Source organism: Sciurus carolinensis, chromosome 5, assembly GCF_902686445.1.
Source record: "Sciurus carolinensis chromosome 5, mSciCar1.2, whole genome shotgun sequence".
NCBI lineage: Eukaryota > Metazoa > Chordata > Mammalia > Rodentia > Sciuridae > Sciurus > Sciurus carolinensis.
Window position 1 is genome coordinate 56038775 of NC_062217.1, and position 6782 is coordinate 56045556.

A 6782-nucleotide genomic window follows, 5' to 3' on the forward strand; every position below is an offset into this window, starting at 1 on the left:
TGAGATGTAACCTCCCCCCAGTTAGAATGATTATAAAAATGGAAACTAAGTTTTGGAGAGGATGTGGAAAACATTGTACACTGTTAGTAGGAATGTGAATTAGAGTATCTTTCCTGGATAATAAATAGTTCCTTAAAATTTTAAAAGTTGAACTACCATATTGTCCAGTAATCCTTTTATTGAGTATATTTCTAAAGGATTGAAATCACCACGTTGAACATATTATCTATAACATGTTCATTACAGCATTTGCATAATAGCCAAGATATGGAATCAAACCAAGTGTCCATCAATAGCTGGTTAAAGAAAAGTATGTGTTGTGGAATACTATTCAACCCTACAAAAGGGGAATTCTATCATCTGAGCAATACAGATGAACCTAGAAGGCATTATATGGAGTGAAATATACCATACACAAAAAGGCAAGTACTGCATGTTCTTACTTGGAATCTAAATCAAATTCATAGATGCAAAGAACAGAGTGATGATTACCAGAGGCTGGGAGTAGGGAAAATTGGAGGTACTGGTCAAGGGGTCCAATATTCCAGTTAGACAAGGGAATAAGTAATAAGTATTTGAGATGGAGGAATATTTTTATTAGTTTGATTCAATCATCCCACATTGTGTATACATGTCACAGTCTCACATTTTATCCCATAGCACATATAATTTTTCAATATTAAATAAAAAGCATTTAAAGTATGAAATAATAAATTATAAAACTATTTCTCATCCTTTGAGGTTAATATCTAAGCTTTCAAGTGACTTGTTTGACCATGTTTTGCATCTGAGTATGTAAGAGAGAAATAAAGTCACTATGATTTTAAGAAAGTGACTTAACTTGGCAATTTCAAGAAAGGTGGTAAAGGAATGGGGTTGTAGCTCATGGTAAAGTGTGTGCTTTGCATGAGTAAGGCCTTGGGTTCAGTTCCCAGCATTGAAAGAGAGAAAGAGAGAGGGAAGAGAGAGAGAGAGAGAGAGAGCCAAAATTATATAGATCTAAATTTATGCTTTAAAATGACATTCCTGGAAACTGGAATTTATAGAGATGATTGTGGCAAGACATTTTATTGGCAACTGATGTTTGAGGAAAGGAATATCAGTGCAAATTTTGTTGTACATGTATTAATAGGTAGAGGTGAGGTGAAAATAAGCAGTACAGACACATAAAAATGTTTTACTGAATTTCTTTTGACTATAGATAAATATTTGGCACAGGAGAAAGTGGTAAGTAAAAGAGGTCCCAGGGAATGGCACTATTTTATATCTTGATATTGGTAGTGGTTACATGGCAGCATGTGCTAACCCAACTCATAAACATTATACATTTTCAAAATGCCACATACATAGAACCATGCACTATAAAGTCTATTGAGTCTGACTTATTTCAAATGTTATGTTGTTATAGGCAGAATCACAAACTTGTGTTAGATAATACACTTAGATTGCTTTTATGTTTTAAACAAAAATAGATATTTTATATCATTTTCATAATTATACTTTAAAAGAAATAAATATGGTTCAGTATTATGGATTTGACTATGAAATGAATTTCCTGTATAAATTTACAGATTTTGGTGAAGCCAAAGCTTATCAGATAAATTGATCTCAGGAATTAGACTGTATGTGTTCAACTGACAAACTTCGAGATAACTTGGAAACAATATTTAACATCTTTTCCTGATTTGACAGCTATAGTGAAAGTTGGGGCGTGAGCTAATATAAATGCTTATAACAGTGCCTGACACAACGTAGGCACTCAAAATGTGAAGGATATCATTACTAACCTATTCCACCTTCAGTCAGTGGCAATACGGAACTCATTATAGTTTCCCTGAGAAACAAGATTTTTGTTTTCTGATTTAAAACTTTGCTTAGAGTGAGCTGTGTACTGTGAATAGAATATATAAATTCATGACAAGAGAAAAGCAGAACAAAAGGAAACATATGTAGGTTGTAAAATGCAGTGATCACTCAGTGTTTGAGAAACTGGACTAGAGAGCACAGAAAGATCTCCAGAGTCTCACCAGTGCTCAGGGACTGCTGAAGAGAAAGACTTGAACCCCTCTGCAAAGGTGCTTTCCAAGTGGAAACATTAGGACACACAGAAGGGAAGAAGACAAACAGGGCAAACCTTAGTTCTCAGACATCACTCTCATTCTTCGGTATGTGACCCCTTCCATTCTAAACCAGTAATGAGAGGTAGATTCCCCATACTTGCAATCTCTGCCTTCCTTTTCTGCCACTAGCCAGAAAAAGCAATGTGTGTTAAAGGGCTCACCTGATTAGGTTAAGGACAAAGTAGATAAACCTTATTTTAAAGTCAAAACATTAGGGACCTTAATTATATTTGCATTTTCTTTTGCAAAAAAGTTTTCACAGGTACAACATTTGGCGTAGAGAAAATGGCAGTGATCATCTTGGAATTCTTCCTACCATAATACTTTCCCCCGAACAATCTTTTATTAGTCATATGAGTAATTTGATGAGATAGAACTACAGTTTTGAAACTGTAAGGAAATGAATTCTGGAGACAAATGAACTTAGAAGTGCATGTCATCCAGAGGATATTAAGCCTCACCACTATTTTGATTGCAGAAGAGAATCCATTGAAGACATGCTGAATATCTTATCTACCATACTGTGCATTAATAAATTGGGTTGTTTTAAATCACTATTTGGAGTAAATAACAGCAACAATAGAAAACCAAATAATAATAATAATAATACCCTAAATAAATGGAATCATACACATATAACAAGTTATTTTGTTTTTTGGTAATTAGTGGAGGAAAACAAGTATTTGGCTTAAATGCAATGAAATTATAAAAAAAATTAAATCATCCACATTTGTACTATTGGAATTATACTGCTTGGATACTACTAACTTTGCATTTTTTACTCTGCTATAATACATAGAATAAAGTTAACTCCTTACATTTTAAAGTTTTATGAGTTTGAGTTAGCACATGCTATCATGTAACCACTACCAACATCAGGATATAAAATAGTGCCATCACCTCAAAACGTTGTCGGGTGCCTCTTTTACTTACCACTTTCTCCTGTGCCAAGATTCTGGAACCACTGATCTGTTCTCTCTTAGTTATACGTTTTCAAAATGCTACATAAACAGAACCATACAGTGCAGAAGACATGTTTGGGTAACCCTAAGATGTGCAAATAAATGTTCATTTCTTTTGGACAAATACCTACAGGTATAATTGACATATGATAAGAGTATACTCACCCTTATGAGAAATGATAATCTGTTTTACAAATTGGCTGTGCTATTTTGCATCCCCACCAGTAAGTTATGAGAGTTTCTATGGTTATGACTTCTCATCAGTACTTTGCCCTTCCTTCAAAAGTGATTTTTTTTTTAATTAAGTATTGATAGTCCTTTTACATTCTGGGTTCAAGTCCATTGATAAATAAATATATATATATATATATATATATATATATATACATATATATGTGTATATATATATTTAGCTTGTCTTTTTATTCTCTTAATGGCTTTCATGGATCATAACTTTTCAATTTTTATGTTTTCATATTTATCTTTTTCTTTTATGGGACTGTGTGGTATTTTTGTACCTAAGAAACATGTATTTAACCCAAAGTCAAAACTTTTGTCCTATGAATTCTTATAGAAGCTTTATAGACTTGTGATTTATAGTTAGGTCTATGACCCATTTTTAGATAATATTTGTAATTATATGATGTGTGTATCAAATTAAAGTACTTAGTATTAAATTTAGGATTTAGGATTGTTTGACTTATTTTTTTTTTTTGGTAGTAGGTATTGAACCCAGAGGCACTTTAACACTTAGTTATATCCCCAATCCACTTATTTTTATTTTTAATTTTTAATGAAAATTTTAATTTAAAAATTTTTTTAAAATTTGTTTTAATTAGTTATACATGACACAATGCACTTTGATACATCATACATAATGGAGTATAATTTCTCATTCTTCTGGTTATACATAATGTAGGGTACTACTGTTTGTATAGTTATATATGTACATGGGGTAATAATGTTTAATTCATTCTACTATCCTTCCTACCCCTACACCCCTCTCCTCCCTTCACTCCCTTACACCTAATCTAAAGTAACTCAATTCTTCCCTAGCCACCTCCCCCCATTGTGAATTAGCATCCAGATATCAGAGAAACATTTGGCTTTTGGTTTTGTGGGATTGGCTTTATTTTGCTTAATATGATATTCTCTAGCTCCATCCGTTTACCAGCAAATGCCATAATCTCATTCTTCTTTATGGCTCAGAAATATTCCATCATATATATATATATATATATATATATATATATAGAGAGAGAGAGAGAGAGAGAGAGAGAGAGAGAGAGAGAGAGAGAAAGAGGAGAGAGAGAGAGAGAGAGAGAGAGAGAGAGAGAGAGAGAGAGAGAGAGAAAGAGAGAGAGAGCACATTTTTTTACCCATTCTTCTGTTTTAGGGCCCCTAGGTTGGTTTCATAGGTTAGCAATTGTAAATTGAGTTGCTATAAATATTGATGTGGCTACATCACTGTAATATGCTGATTTTAAGTCTTTTGGGTACAAATTGAGAAGTGGGATAGCTGGGTCAAATGATAGATCCATTTCAAGTTTTCTGAGGAATTCCCATACCGCTTTTCATAGTGGTTGCACCAGTTTGCAGTCCCACCAGCAACGTATGAGTGTACATTTTCCCCCACATCCTCGCCAACATTTATTGTTGTTGTATTCTTGATGATTGCCATTCTGACTGGGGCAAGATTATTTTTCATTTTTAATTTTGAGACAGGGTCTAAGTTGCTTTGGGTCTCACTAAATTGCTGAGGCTGGTCTGTAACTCGGAATTCTCTTGCCAGTCTCCAGGAACACAGCCATGTGTCATTGCATCTGGGTTTGACTTGGTTTTTTGACTTTGAAATAGTACAAATTCAGTAGACTTGGTTCAGCAGAAAATATATTTTGAATTTTGAACTTTAATATTTTTCTGGGTTAGTAGTATGTGATAAGATATTCTTTCAATGATGAGTAGCAGCAACAAACCACAGTAACCAATCTGTCACATAATGGGAGGTAAATACTTGATACTATACAGTGTACTGTGTTGTTAAATTATGATATACAATAGGTGAGATCAAATGCATTTCCAACTTAAACAATATTTTTTTTTTTTTTTTTTTGGGTGCTGGGGATCAAACCCAGGGCCTTATGCTTACAAGGCAAGCACTGTACCGACTGAGCTATCTCCCCAGCCCTTAAACAATATTTTAAATCTATAATAAGCTTATGTTGACACAATCTCTTTATAAGTTAAGGAGAACCTGTATATGGATATTCAAATTTTCTAGCACTGTTTAATAAACAGTATTTCTCCATTGACTTCCTTGTACCTTTTTCAAATATCTGCTGACCCTATTTATGGAGATCAGTTCCTGGAGTCTGTATATCTGTATCTTGTTAATAGTACACTCTCAGGATTTCTGTAACTTTATTCTAATTCTTTAAGGCAAGGAGTGAGTTTTCTCAAACTGATTTTATTTTTAAAAAATGTTTTGGCTATTCTAATTATTTTACTATCTTTGCAAATTTTTTACCAGTTTGTATATACCTAAACATGCTGCAGATTATACTGTTGTCATTTGTTGTGCATTTTTAGATTTATTTCTTCAGCATACAGATTTGGGATATATTTTGTTGGATAAATAACTATATATTTCATGTTTTCAATCATAAGTGATACCTTTTAAAGTTCACTTTCAAATTTATTTATAATATATTAAAATAAAATTGATTTTTGAATGTTGATCTTGTACCTTATAACTTTTGTTAAAGTCACTTTTTACATCTAGAATGTTTTAAAATATATTTAAAAAATTCTCTTGGGTTTTCTCAATAAGTCATGTTATATAAACATAGAAACAGTTTTACTTCTCTTTTAACCTCAATACTCTTCTTTTTATTTCCATATTGTAGTAGCCAGAGCTTTGAATACAGTGTCAAGGAGGTGTGGTGAGAGGGAAAACCCTTAGGGTATTTTTAATTTAAGATGGGTTTATCAGAACATAATCTCTGTTCCTGATCACAGGTTTTTCACCATTATATATGGAACAACAGTTGGATTTTTGTTGATAGCTTTTTATAGGATTATACAGATTCCCATTATTCCTTGCTTACTGAGAGTGCTAATTGTGTATGGATTTTGAGTTTTATGAAATGCTTTTCCTTCATTTATATAGATGATCAAATGTTCTTTTTTTTGTTTTAAGCCTATTTCATTGTAAATTCCTCAGAGTTTTTTGTAATGGTTAAGTATCTTTGTACTTCTGGGACACATGTAGTTGCTGTGTGGTATCCTTTACACATATTGCCGGATCCTATCCGTGACGTTTTGTGAAGAAGGTGTCTGTGTTTAGGAGGCACATTGGTCTTTAGTTAACCACCATTTGATACCATTGGTATTGGTGTCAGAGTAATTCTGGCTTCCTAAAATAAGTTTGGATATGTTTCTCCCTTTTTCCATGGAAATAATTTTGTAAATTTGGTGTTATTTCTTTATTAATTTTTTGGACTGATTCCCAGTGCAGCCATCTGGGCCATTATTTTCCATCTTTGGAAAGATTTAGCTACAGGTTTAATTTTATTAATTGCTATGAGGCTATTCAGATCATCTATTACTTCTTGAGTGAGCTTTGGTTGTTTGTTTACTCCAGGGAATAGGTCCAATTAATCTGTTCTCAAAATTACAAGTTTGAATTTTTCCTAGTATT